This window comes from Podarcis melisellensis, assembly GCF_964234715.1.
Source record: "Podarcis melisellensis genome assembly, chromosome: 10".
Classification (NCBI taxonomy): domain Eukaryota; kingdom Metazoa; phylum Chordata; class Lepidosauria; order Squamata; family Lacertidae; genus Podarcis; species Podarcis melisellensis.
In genome coordinates this window covers 41,492,548-41,507,523 of record NC_138542.1, presented here as the reverse complement: position 1 = coordinate 41,507,523, position 14,976 = coordinate 41,492,548, and the positions used below count along the sequence as shown (strand labels likewise).

General features: G+C 41.3%; 2 long non-coding RNA genes across 4 annotated transcripts in view; one reads left to right on the top strand and one right to left on the bottom strand.

Annotated features, from left to right (window-relative positions):
- The window catches only part of LOC309379406, a 356,632-nt gene that overhangs the window by 161,207 nt on the left and 180,449 nt on the right, over positions 1-14,976 (top strand). The window lies entirely within an intron of this gene.
- LOC309379403 overlaps positions 1-14,976 on the bottom strand; it is a 43,669-nt gene that overhangs the window by 4,799 nt on the left and 23,894 nt on the right. For all 3 annotated transcript variants that reach the window (XR_014172477.1, XR_014172478.1, XR_014172479.1), the window contains one exon: positions 9,162-9,271. This is a non-coding gene — a long non-coding RNA (uncharacterized lncRNA). The remainder of the gene's footprint in view (positions 1-9,161; positions 9,272-14,976) is intronic.

Below are 14,976 nucleotides of genomic sequence, written 5' to 3'. Positions count from 1 at the left end.
GATGAGAACAGAAAACGTGCTCTGGTGGCGTGGCGGCAGCAGGAGGCCCCATTAGCTAAAGTGGTACCTCAGGTTAAGAACAGTTTCAGGTTAAGAACGGACCTCCGGAACAAATTTCTTAACCCGAGGTACCACTGTACCAGTTGCTGGAGGCTACATGCTAGAGAGTGATGTTGTTTGTATCCTAGAGTTTGGGCTGCACTCCCACCTGGTTCCTTTGGTTACTGGCTCCTGCTTCCTCTTGACTGCCTGTTTCATCTCGCACTTGGATCATTTCTGCAAGCTTGCTTCCCTCCCTTGGGGTTGCTCACCCAACCCCTTGCCACTGGGAGAGGTTCCAAAACAATTACATTCTTGGAGAGGAAATTAAAGCACTGCCTTAGTCTTAAAAGAGAACTTTCAGCTTCCCAGTGCGGCAAACAGCAGCTTGCCTATTTGATGTCTCCAGTGTTAATACTAGCCAGTTGCTTTCAAAATGGTTGCTTTCTTACTGAAGCTAGAGGGCAAAACGGTTTCTCAAAGAAACTTTGTGATAAAGCGGGGGAGGGGGTGGACTCGAGATGATAGGTGGGTTGGATTTTTTTGTAGAGTATATTCACTTCAGTGTAAATACAGAGACCAAATAAGCTTCCTTTAATTTCCATAATGAAATTGTTTTTGTAAAGTTAAAAATACTGTAATGAGGCCCAAACGGTGTGCTTTCAGAGGCTCCCATGGTGAAGCAAATGAGATTTTAGCTTCTCTAATTGGGCATACTGCAAGCTGGGCTTGATGCTGTCCTCAGCACAGGATGTCTGTTATCCCTAACAAAAAGAGGTCTACAGCTGTCAGCATAATACTATACGGCTTTTCAGGAGCCAAGCCATCAGGCACAGGACTGCAGCTCTGACTGGGACCACCCAAAGGGAAAGATCAAGTAGAGAGTAGCTCCGCTCTTCCTTGATTAAGAAGTTATTCGTAAGGTAATTTGTTTACAGCTATCAAAGAGAGGCTTTCAAAGCAACTGTTGAGAATTCCCAGAATTCTCTGAAAGTATTTTTATTTGATTAAGTAATGAATATGGATGTTTTATTCTTCCCTCTCCTGTGAATTAAATCTCATTACCTGTCAACACAGGTTTTTGGAGCCTTACTGTTCCTGGAGAAAACTCAAGCTAGAAAGCATTGTGTGGTTGTGCGCATTGCTGAAGTCTGCTGTCTGTCATGTACAAGTCCATAAGCCTGAAAGACCATGGATTTTTTTTATATAACAATATCAACTAAAACTTTCACATCTGAGATGTGCGCATGAAGCCATACTATCTGAAAATGAAGTAATCTAAAGATCTGAGTTCAAAGCAAGCTTGGGAATTGTATGCTACTACTATGCAGAACACAAATGAAAAACAGAATTCAATAAAATGAGTGAAAAATTGGAGCAGTATGGGTGTTACTCTCTCCTGACAAGTAGCTACTTCTGATGACTATATATAACAATGTGTGAATCAACACATAAAGGAGGCAATTGTCTTCCCCAGCCCTTTGAACTAGAAATTCCCAGAGTTTGTCAAGGCCAGATTCCACAGTTTCAAGTTTGCTAATGAATACCCTTCCAAGTCTTCGCATTTGGGTCGGCCTTTTTATATTATATATATTGTGTGGTGTGGGTGTGTGGGTGTAGTTTCATATTGAATCATACAATAAATGTTACCGAGTAAACAATATCTCAAATGTACTGTTACAGTAAATACTGTACGGCATTCAGAAAGCATCAAAGGAAGGATACAGCATTTCAAATGGAGAAATTATCATCCACAGCCTCTCCAAAAACCAGATTGGATGCCTTTAGTTATCATGTTTATAAAAGTCAAAAGTGGAAACCAGACTGTGACAAATGCATCAAGTTTGGTGTTGTCACCTTTCCATTAAAGCCAGGTGCCAAATGCAGCTGCACCAGTTGTTATTGGAGAAGTCAGGAGACCTTTCCCAATGTCCTGCTACAGTCATTCTGGTGGGCACAAGGAGAAATATAAAGAGATCCTTATGAAGTTGTTTATAGTAAAAACAGGGAGAAGAACTAAGGAAGAAGACTTGGGAACTGGTTGGCGTGTAATCTGGGGATGTGGTTGCAGATAGAATCGCAAAAGTGAGTACATTGGGACAAAGTCACTGCATGTAGAGGTAGACGTCTCAGTCAGTGCACTCCCTCTAGCAGTTGGGTGGCAATGGGAAGTTAATGAAGCTCCATTCTAGTGAAACAGCCCAGACATCTGCAGCAATGTGAAGATGGTCTAAGTTATAACAGGATAACACATGATCCATTTGTACCACTAGATAACATCTTTATTATTTTCTGAGGTTGCTGGCTGTTAACTAAGCAAAAACAAAGGCACAAGTTTTGGCTATGTTTTGGCTTCTAATTTGTTAGTGGAAATGCATTATTGCCTTATGAACAACAGTATTCTGTTGTATTCTAACTGGTGTTAGGTTGCTATGGCTTCATTTACAACTTTAATTTTAAAACAACTCCATCAAAAATGCATTGGAGAAATTATGAGCCTTTAATGAAGGCTAAAAACAGTAACCAGCTAAGGTTTTTGGGGGTTTTTTGCGATTGTGGGAATTAACAGTGGAAATCTTGAAATGCTTTATTAATTTTAAAGGACTTGCTTCAGCAGAAATTCTCTGAGACTCACACTTTATATAATTACTTAATTGCTACCTTCTACTAAAATTATTCATGATATTGCTAGTGAAATGTTTCAACAGTATGGCATAACATATAAATTTAAAATGTGTGCTATGCACACCTACTGACTATCATGGGAGAGGGTATTAAGCAATATATCTGCATTACGGTTCCTTCTACAACATGTCAAAACACTGACAAAATGTGGAGCGTGAAGCTGAGGGCAAATGTAAGCACACTAAACCTAATTTGTTGCCGGCACTAGTCATGGAATTGACTATAATTGGCAAGTGGTTACTGATTTTGAGAAATAATTGCGCTGCCATTATCCAGAGAACACTGCCAAAAGCAGACATACCTCAATAAAATACTTATATGGATTTCTTCTAACATTTCTATTTACTTCAGATTGCCATTTGCCCTTTTTTTTCAATTTCACTTCATTTTCAATCAATCATTCTTTATATGATTGAAACTAATGAATGTAAACAATTAAATTTGTTATTTTTTCAGAGATGGTTTGGATAAACATATCTCAACTTGATAAGCCAAGATATGAACAAGTCTTTCCACTTTGTAGCATGAGTGAACAAACCAGCAAGTATTTAATTACTGCAAAACTATGGTTACTAGCTTCCAAAGAGCTCACAAGATTAAACCGACTTCGAACCATGGTTTAATATCCCTGCATGTTCTGAGGCTGGCAACGAGTTCCCACTTCGGCCAAAATGGAAAACTATGGTTATTTTCTAGTTTGTTTGCTTGCACCATGAAGGGAGAGTTGATGGTGCTGCATGCCTGGGCAAAAGGTTGCTTCATATTTCCACTTCTTGAACTATGATCATCTAAACACTACAATTTACAGCCCCCAATCCAGGTTAACCCCCAACAAAAGCTCACATGACTGGTAATGATATACATCCGCATTTGCATCTCAAAGCCAGCAGCCAGTTCAATGGTGCACTGATGAGCAGAGCATAACAAGTATGAAATGCACATCCACGTTAGCTAAATGTTTTCTGCAAGTAGGGCTCCTTTTCTATAATCAGTCAGCCCAAGGTTTATTACGGTCAACCAACAACACTCTGTCTTGGGGAAATTGTCTTTACGTTCAACATCATGTGGCATCTGTTCATGTGATGCCAGATGCAGGAAGATCCAACAAGAAAAGGTAGTGGGGGTGGCATCCAACCACTTTGGACCTTGGACCCCACCCACAATTGGCTTTAGTCTCAACACACTGCCAGAAAGTGGCCCCCAACAGATTACGTAAGAAGAGCCCTGATGGACCAGGTCAAAGGCCCATTTAATTCAGCATCCTGTTCTCACAGTGACCAGTCAGATGCCCATAGGTAGCCCACAAGCAGGGTATGGCTTCAATAGCACTCTCACTTGCACTTGTCAGCAACTGGCATCCATAGGCACACTGCCTCTGACTGTGGATGTACAACATATCCATGATGGCAAGTCACCAATAGCCTTATCTCTAATGCTCAAACATATCTCAGATTACCTAAAATGGAATGGAGCCCTCAACACCAAAAACTCTGTTCTACTTCCATTTGTGTGGCATCAACATTTGTGGACTACAGCCTACTTCATCAGATGCATGGAACGTTACCTTGAGTTAGCAGGTGTTTGTAAGATACAACTCAGGATAACACACAATACACCTCATGAAGTGAACTGTAGCCCACAAAAGATTACTCCATAATAAATTAATTGGGCTTTGAGGTGCCTCATGAGTCTGTGGTGTTTTTGCATCAACCAACTAACACAATCTCCCCCCTGGGAATTCTCTGTAGTGTATCTTTCCCCCCTTTACTCAACTTTTCTTTTCTCTTCAAAAGTTAATTTTAAATAGACTTTATAAATGACATTTCACTGAATTATTTTTATGTAAAGTGCTTCAGGCACTAGTTAAGAGCTATATAAATAAAAATGATTAAGCAATTAATATTAACAAAAAGAAGTTACAACTGCCACACTGCTGTGGGTGGTGAATAATGTCACACTGATGGAAGATTTGTTATATTAGTCAATTAAAGCTGTCTATAAATGATCTTGTTTTTACTATTGCCACACCCACTTCCACTAAACAATCATAAATTGCATTTTGGATTATTTGGGGTAAGACGAGTGTTGCTGTCATTTAAGTTCAAGGGCCAGCATTTCTTCTGTAGCTTCTGAAGTGATTGAATTGACTTTTCTTGATCATACAACTTAGTTCTCTTAAGTTCCAGTAAAAGAGTTTACTCCTGAAGCCTTTCTCACGAATGAGTATACCACACAGCTGCGGAGGTCAGAGCTTTCCTTCTCCTAGATGAATAATCTTCCCAGGTTGATGAGCCCCATCTGCCCCTCGCTTCCTTCTACAGAATGTGCAGAAACCATCTTCTTGACTGTGGGACCCACAACTGGTCTTGTCTGATCAATCCACCAGACTCTGTCTTCACATCCATGGGAAGTCCCTAACTCACTGAGGGTTTGAGGCCCATCTGCTACCTCACCTGGTTTAGCCAGCCAGTCAAAGCCGTTCTCTGATTGTGTCCGCTGTCACATGGTCTACCAGGTTCAATTGCTTTGTGGAGATAATTCTAACAGGGGAAATGGAAAGTGGGGAATGAGTAATGTTCTTCCTCCACTCCAGATTGCTCTCACCACAAGCAGTTTGAGCAAAGAAAAGCTATTCGTGGTGAGGGCAATCTGGAGCAAACGGGTCATTTGGGCTACAGTTAAAGGCATTTGCATACAATGTATACTTTGGGCCATGCATGTATTAAAAGCACATCAGGGACACAGAAACATGTTCTACTTTTTATTGTGGGTTAAGAGTAGCAGATTTGACAGTAGGACCATCTGCCATTACTTCTCTTTTGTATCATGATGCCAGCCCAGTCAAAAGCAATTAAATGTGTTTTGCCATTAAAATATGGAGATAATTATGATGAATTACAGTTTTAAAATGGCCTTCAAAATTATGCATATGCTAGGTATATTCCTCACAGATACTGAGGTAAAAAAGAATTTTAAAAAAAAACCTGCCCTTGTGAAATATTCCATCTATTTTATTAATGATGTTAGCTCTGTAATGAGATACCTACAAGGAAGTTTCAGAGATGAAGAACCTGACAGTCATTAGCAATCTATTTATAACTCAGAAAGTTTCTTTGCGAAGGAGATAACAGAGCCACAGCATTCTTCTTGCTTGCTGTTGGACAAACTATACGTTGTCCAAAGCTCTGTGTTGTTATTTTTCATCATGTCACAAAATCAATACAGTGTAAAAATACCACAAGGAAAAGGCAAAAGGAGGGAAATTATATCTGTTTTCAATTAGGTAGTCCTATGAGTGTGTCTTCAAATATTATTCATAATTTTAATTGAAGTTCTTTGAACTCTGTCAAAATTGTTCAAAGCCTTCAGGCAATCCTTTCCACATCAGGTCGTGAAGAAACCCTTAGCCACGGCTAAGAAGTTTAGGGCAGTTTGGAGTACAGTGGTACCTCGGGTTAAGTACTTAATTCGTTCCGGAGGTCCGTACTTAACCTGAAACTGTTCTTAACCTGAGCACCACTTTAGCTAATGGGGCTTCCTGCTGCTGCCGTGCCGCCAGAGCATGATTTCTGTTCTTACCCTGAAGCAAAGTTCTTAACCTGAAGCACTATTTCTGGGTTAGCGGAGTGTGTAACCTGAAGCGTATGTAACCTGAAGCGTATGTAATCCGAGGTACCACTGTACTCTGCAGCATGTTCTAAGCCCTCATTTGGCTCACTGCTGCCCCACCCCACTTCCAGACACCATTGGCTTAGACCATTTGTGTGGAATGCAAAACCTTGCTCGGTGCCATCACATCAGCATCTCATATATTTCATGTTGAGCCTCAATTACAGATGAGAGAGAAATTCAATTCAGCTGGCATTTAAAGGTGAACCTACATAATTCACACTTTCCGAAATAAAATGCAAAACAAAACACAGCTGTCCTTCAAAATTCACACTTCTTTGTATCTTGCAATGCAGTTCTGCATATGTTGGTGAAAACGACATACATTATATACAGGGAAGATTGCTTTGCAAAAAATGTGCATCTGAGCCATAATTGTATACAAATATATGAGGAGAAATGAGCACTGAAACGAGCACTTTAAAATGCAAAATGTGAAGAGCTGAACCTGGAAAAAGAAGATACAGAGAGAAACCAAAACTGGCAGATCCACACATCCCTAGCCTCCATGTAACCCCACAATCAAAGTGGGGACCAAAGTAAACAAAACACCAAATCCATAGGAACGTTGGGAGCTGCCTTTTACAGGGGGACAGGATGTCAGGATTGAACCTGGGATCTTCTGTGTGCAAAGCAGATGCTCTACAGCCGAGGTACAACCCTTCCCAGGGCCAGCCCAAGACATTTTGGCATCTGAGGCAAACAAAAAAATGACATCTCCCTCCTCCCCAGCCATGCAAGAAGGGGTGAGCAGACATCTACATTGGTAACAAGGGAGGAATAAAGGATCTACATGGGGGGCTCAGACCAGCAGAGCTTCCTATCCATCAATAGGTCATTGTAGAGGCAGCATGAGGGGGAAGGGCTGCCGAGGAGGTGGCAGATCCAACCTCCAAGGAGCTCACCACAGCTGTCACTGCCACGATGGCAGCTGCCATGGGCAATGCATTCCTTGGAGGCCAGATCTGCTGCCCCAGGATCCTGCCAGCTGAGGATGTTGGCTCACCTTTTCTTATGAGTGTGCTAGCCCTGGCCCTTCCCCTTGCTTATTAAAGTAATGCTTTTTAGTTTGGGGGAGTTACTGGATACAAGATGCACAGAGGGGGGAGGTTTAACTCTGCCCTCTCTGTCCCACAGTTCTGGTGAAAACCCCCTCCCCTTGGAGCCACTACAGTGGTACCTCGGGTTACATACGCTTCAGGTTACATACGCTTTAGGTTACAGACTCCGCTAACCCAGAAATAGTACCTCAGGTTAAGAACTTTGCTTCAGGTTGAGAACAGAAATCGAGCTCTGGCGCTGCGGCGGCAGCGGGAGGCCCCATTAGCTAAAGTGGTGTTTCAGGTTAAGAACAGTTTCAGGCTAAGAACGGACCTCCGGAACGAATTAAGCACTTAACCCGAGGTACCACTGTATTCTTCTTCCCAGAAGGAAGCTGAATTTGTGGCCATGGCAGCCTCATTTCCTGAAGAAACAGCACCTTCCAGGGGTGGAGAGTTCACAGGCACTGCAATTTTCATTGGGACCACAACACAAATATCGAAGAATACTGTTTGGAATATCAAAAAATGTGAAAAGGTGGGGGGTCTCTCTCTCTCTCTCTCTGTGAGAGTGTGTGTGTGTGTGTGTAGAAGTGCATGACTCGGTTCTAAAAAAAAGTGCAATGCCAATCCAGCTGCCAGAAAAGATTACTTAGAAAAAGACACACAATCTTTGTAGATTTCACTGCTTTATTAAAAAAATACAGTGACACTGAGGTGTCATTTGTTTGTGTGTGATTTTAAAACATTGATATAATATATTCCATCTCCCTCCACTGTTTTTGGCTTTGTCGTCCTAGTTAACAGCTGCCAATGCACTGCCATACTTTTTACCCCCTGGCAGATCAGGCAAATTGCTCCCAACAGGACAGCTGCCAATCAACATAATGGCAAAAGGTGTTAGGTGGGCAACAAGGATCAGTCTTCTGCACACAGAACAGTGAAAAATCTTTTCAAAACACTCACTTTCAACAGACCAAGGCCTGGGGCTATTTTTTGGGGTGGGGGAGCCCTCATGTTAACATTTACCAATGTAAATTTAGTATCTCTTCAACTTCCATAATTAATTTTTCAAAATAATGTGAATGTTTTAATAAGCAGGCTATTGCTATATAATTTTTTGATTAGGCATTCATCTGAAAAGCTCCTTAATCAAATACTATTGAAGAAAATCAGTGTTCAGATTATCTGTTCATTTGCAAGGTTAATTTTTTCATGCTATTCTGAGAACTGCTTTTTATTATTTGGCATGGTACATGGTATCTGTGCTTGCCCTGTATATTAATTCATTCCATCAACAATTTCAAAGGAGTCACTCAGGATTTCAGGATTAAAAATCTCATATCACAGAGAATTGTAGCTTGATGAGAAAAGTCTTTCAGGCCATAAATATTTCTGAAAAATACTGTTTCACCAATGAAATATTAATCAGGATGCTTCTGTTATATGAGTCATAGGGAAGAAAGAGTTTGCACCTCTTGTCGTATAATTAACTGACTCACAACCTTTGACTAATGAAAACACTGCATGGCACTCAAAAGCTTCAGTTTTATTTAACAGGATTGGTACAATATATATATATATGAAACCACCATCACTCTGATTTATGTATCCATAATCAGATCTGGAAAGCACGTCATTATATTTTAAAAGTTGCCTAGAACAAAGTTATCCCAAACAGATGAAATAATTAAATTTTAAAAAATTAATAAGAAGAATTTCCCTTACCTGAGATAGAGCTTTGAATCCTTCTATGAAGGAAAGCAGAGGTTTCACATAGACATCTTGTGAGCTTGTCTGCCCCATGAGGATGAGAAGAAGAGAAGTATTTCGTCTCCCTAGTTTGCAAAGGAAAAAAGATCAGATACTCAGGGAGGCTTAAATATACAAGGAGTTTAGGTTTCGGTCAGTCTAACACCGTCATCTTTCAAATATCATTCATAACCCAACAAGTTGGTGAAGAAGTTTCACTGAGGCAATGAGAACGCAGACACTATAGAACAGCCTTCAGCGACGGTGCCCTCCAGAGGTTTTGGATTACTGGCTGAGACTGAAGGGAGTTGTAGTCCAAAACCTCTGGAAGGCAAGAGGATGGTGAATAAATTAGATTCAATTCTCATATTAAGGCAAACCGATCTAATCTCAAACAGTCCAAAACAACACACAATTCAAAATGGGTCTCTCATTCAAAATTTGCACTTCTCCGAATTTTGTAATGCAGTTCTCTATTCAAAAAATGTATACAAAAATGCATATACGAGGATAAAGTGTGAATAAAAATGCATATATTAATGAAAATAATATACAAATGTTTATAGATATTGTGGAATTTTTATTAGGGGAATGATATCATATTGTGGAAAATTGCTTTGCAAAAATTGCATATCAGGAAAAATGGGATAGAAAATGTATTTGGAGAAATTCACACTGAAATGCTGAGGCAGGACTTCTTTTTTAAAAAAATTAAAAACTGAAGATTTAATTGTTAACTGTTAATTATTAAAGATAACATCCCTTTGATCCTTTGCCAAGTCATCATTTTTCTTAGTCACTGTATTATGAATTGATCCAAGATGCATGTCACCTCAGCCCATTCACTGCAAGCTGGTCTTGCTTCTCAATAAACAAGCAGCCCTCGTGACCAATGGGGAATGAGTTATTAGCATGCAAGAGCCAATCAGAACACAAGCAAGCTACTCTACACCAGCATTTTCTGTATGTGAGAGGCGAAAGTTTCAGTCAGAGTCCCAGTTTGAGTTAGATGGTTTTATTCATACACTGATTGATTGATTGATTGATTGATTGATTGATTGATATTTGACTTCTTACCCACCCTTCACCATAATGTCCCAGGGTACCTTGCAGGGATTTAAAAACACAAAATAATTTTAAAACCAATCACAAACCAGAAGAATTGAGGCTGCAATTTCAAACCCTTCCCCCTTTGTGCTGGGCCATGAGAGAGGGGGTGGACTGGACACCAGTGTCTCTCCAACCAGTCCTGTCACTGCCCTCTATCTGCAGAACGGGGCCACCATCCCACGTTCAGAACACCTTGAGCAGGTCACACAGAGAACTGCATGCTGGTGGCAATGGCTCAAGCCCAGTGTGGACCCAACTGCTACCCGAGCTCAAGATTAGCGTAGCTATAGGCTGCCTGCCATCTTCTGCTAGTATAGGTGGCAGGGCTGCTCCATTCAGCTCAACCACTGCCTGTTTGGGCTTTGGACTGCAGCCTAAGTCTGTAGAGCAGCCATCAGTCCAGCAGACTCCTGTGAGATGTATGCACAATGGCAGGTGCTAAAAGAAATGCAGAAAAGGAAGCGTGTATATAAGCAGCAGCAGCAGCCTGAATCCCAGCACCTTTTGGTGTGGATAAAAGATTTATCCACATAAAACCATTTATCCAAATAACAGAGCCTGACTTAACAATAATACCCCAAATTGTTGCTGTTTAACTGCCATTTAACAGCCACACTCTAGGGATGCGTCCAATCAATACCCGCACTCTTACTATTGCATTGCAAATCCCTTTTATCCCTGATAAAAGCATCATCACTTAATCTTTACGGGATTCTTGTGCATATGCCCTGCCTCCTCCTGCAACTGGGAGGCAAATTGATGGGGGGGGAACATTTGCATCATTGCATCTGTTCAAATGTACTCCCATCAGTTTAATGGAGCCCTATTACATCAGTTCAAGGAGAGAGCATTGAAATAGGAGTAAGAGTAGCCATGTTCTGGGGTTATAAACTCACCACACCTAGCTTCGGCTTCAATCTCTGTTTAAATTCAGCTTGCTTTTGTTTTGTTTTTGAAGAGGTGGTTCTGAAAATAATGGCGGGAGTGTGGGGTTAATGGCCAGAAAGAAAGCCAGCCCATGGCACAAATCAAACAGTGTTTAGGACTAGTTTATTAGCAAAATGTAGCCAACATCTGGAGGGCACCATGTTGGCTACCCCTGCTCTGATTTATTGTTAATCACAAACATTGCTAGGCAATGCCCCATCTATATTGACAGATGCTTAGAAATCCAGCAGTTATTCGTTGGATTTGAGGCCAAGACAATTTAAAATAAATTGACTCTTCCATCACAATTAGAGGGCATGCCAATCACAATGAATCTCATTCACACTGAGTTGCAGCCTCAAATATTTGGGCGCCGCAATGCAAGCCCTATGGGGATCTGAAAGGTCTTATGACTTGTGGGATCAGGAAATCTAGAGCAGGGAAGCATGAGTTTGAAATTGTGGGAAAGGTTTTGTTACTCAAACATTTATGAAGTATTTATCAAAGTAAATAGGGCAGGATCCAGGTAGAGGAGACCGTAGGAAAGCTCCCTCTGGTGGGACCCCTCTGCCATTGGGGGGCCCCAGTGGACTTAACTGTCAGTGAACAGCAGTACAGTGGTACCTCAGGTTACAAACACTTCAGGTTACAGATGCTTTAGGTTACAGACTCTGCTAACCTAGAAATAGTACCTTGGGTTAAGAACTTTGCTTCAGGATGAGAACCGAAATCGTGCTCCGGCAGCACGGCAGCAGCGGGAGGCCCCATTAGCTAAAGTGGTCTTCAGGTTAAGAAAAGTTTCAGGTTAAGAATGGACCTCCAGAACGAATTAAGTTCTTAACCCGAGGTACCACTGTACTCCAAACTGCCCTAAACTTCTTAGCCGTGGCACCATTTTAACTTACCTCAATGGCCTCCCTATTGTGTTGTTCTGAAGCACTGAGGATAATTAAAATGGAAAATAATCCTACCTGCCTGTTGCTAATCAGTACACCAGAAAGAGTTTGATTGGTGTGAGGGGGGATGTACGTGACTGAGTTTTCTGGAGAGCTATAACCCCCATAAAGTCCCAAGGATACCCAGTACTTATGTTGGGACAGAACACTAAGTGTCAGTAAAGTATTCTGAGAAGCTAAAGGTATTAATGTTCATTAAGTAAAATAAGCAGGGATGACTTTAAATAGGGATGGTGACATCTGTCCTTTGAGCACCAAATATACACTCTTTCCGGTGAGTTCTGGTTGAAAAAAAAAGCCGTTCTTAACACTCTAGTAAGCAGATTTTTCAAATTCTTCCGGACAACATTCCAGATATCACTGCGGGGTGGCGGGCGGTGTTAAATGAAATTGTCACATAATGTGTTTTAGAAATCCTGAATTATTCAACTGTTGTTCATAAATTTCTGATATTTTGTGGGAAAATATCCCCCCACATACACCAATATGCTAATGGCCCCTTTGCACAGAAGGGCTCCTCCCCTTAATTTTCCAATCCCCCATCCCTGTTCTGAACTGGAGGTAGTTTAAAAAAAACCAAAAAACTAAGCGGATTTATTTAAAGCCAAATTTGTAATTTTTGTTGTTTATTTCATCCTTTCTTCTCGCAGGATCATAAACAGCAGCATGAAATAAATATGGGAAACTGCAAAACAGCTTTACTTCATGAATGTGGATTTTAAAGACCAAACATTTATGTTAAGAAATAAAAAACACCCCCACAGTGCTTAAGACTGCAGAACATTTGTAACACACTTAATTTGTTTTCCTTTGCTAAAATGTTTTTTTCAAAATACATTGAAAAGCACTTTTCTGCAATGCATATAAAACAGAGGTGGGAGAACTAAACCTTAAAATCTAAAAAAGGTTTCATCATCTGTAGCAGAATATGGAACCACAACAGCATCCTAATAAGTTGCCAGAAACAGACTTGGCATTTAATGTAATTTTTAAAATGCATGTTTAATTTATGCAACAAAGTGTGTTTTCCTCTGATACATCCCAGGAGGAACTTGCAGACTGCACTCTGACTGGAGGAATCATAGATAAGATCACCTTCCAAAGTGCTCTGCAATGCATCCTAAAAGAAAGAATTGTAGGAGTCACCCCAAGAGCACCTGATAGGTAAATTTGCAAGAACAGGGAGGCAGATATGACTCTCGCCAAATGTTGGAGGAGTTTTCAGGCCAGGATCATCAGCCTTGGGTTTTTGTGGGGAGGTCAAGGGGAGAGATGCTATTGTAATATTTTTCTCAAGGTGCAGGACTCCAAAGGATGCCTTTGTGTGGGTGTTCCTATAGTTGTTGTATGATAATGTCACTGCAAATCCAGGAAATGTGTTGTAATTTTCTCAGTGAACACGGAAAAGTAAACGCAACATACAATTTCCAAGTAGGCTTTCTCTCTAAACTGACAGAAGCATTCCTGATTCACCTTGTGTTAAATAGGAAAATAAGCACCTAGTCCCCTTCAGAGTACACTATAAGCTTTTTTTGTTTTTAATTATAATAATTTCTTGCTCTTAACCTCGATGGGAGCTAATTATCTTGCATAAGCTCATATCAAATTTTCAGATACTTTAATTCTGAAAGGTGCATGAGTCAGAGAGAAAGGAAAAGTCAGGAGGATAAAGAATGCTAATAAGCATGTTCAAACAGCCAAAGGAAAACACAGATATTATATTGATATTTAAGTTTACAAAGGAAGCACATGATCTCTTATGATTCACAGGAATCAAAAGTAGCCTGGAAAGACTGGCTTCCCCAGACCCATCAATCTTCATTTTCCCTTCAACCCTCAATGCTACACCAGCTCTCTAACCTTTGCTCCCACCTGAAAAAAGAAAGATTGCATGTTGTTGTTTAGTCGTTTAGTCGTGTCCGACTCTTCGTGACCCCATGACCAGAGCACGCCAGGCACTCCTGTCTTCCACTGCCTCCTGCAGTTTGGTCAAACTCATGTTGGTAGCTTCGAGAACACTGTCCAACCATCTCGTCCTCTGTCATCCCCTTCTCCTTGTGCCCGCCATCTTTCCCAACATCAGGGTCTTTTCCAGGGAGTCTTCTCTCCTCATGAGGTGGCCAAAGTATTGGAGCCTCAGCTTCAGGATCTGTCCTTCCAGTGACCACTCAGGGCTGATTTCCTTAAGATTGCATAGGGCTTAAGATTGCATAGGGCTTAAGATTGCATAGGGTTTAAGATTGCATAGGGCTTAAGATTGCATAGGGATTGCTTATTCCTTGCTGCTGTGCCAAGAAAACAGCAGCGCATCAGCACATGGCACCATTGGGCTCACTGCTATTATCTGTCATGTGCTGCTTAACTATTTTTCCCTGGCCTGGACCTCCAAGCAACACCAAGCCAGAGGCACACTTAGGCGTTGGTGAAACCTGTTTTGCTGCCTGAGGCAAAACAGAAAGGTGCCACACCCACTGCCACCCCATCACCAAAGTCTTGCTTACCAGGGTCATGTGGTAGTTTCCAGTGGGATTCCATGATGTCTCACAGAACTCTCACAGCACCTTGCAGAGCTCCATGAGATCTTGCCAGAAGCAACTCTGGCAGTGGTGACAGGGGTGGGCAAGGTGCCCATAGGGGTGCTGCCATGTGGGATTCCGCTGCCTGAGGTAGGCTGCTTCACTTCTCCTCATGGACAGCTTGTCTCTGCTGCCTAGGGCTGATAAGAGTTGGAGCCAACAACTTCCAGAAGGCCACAGGTTTCCCACTCCTGTATTCAACAGACTTTAGAAATTATTTTT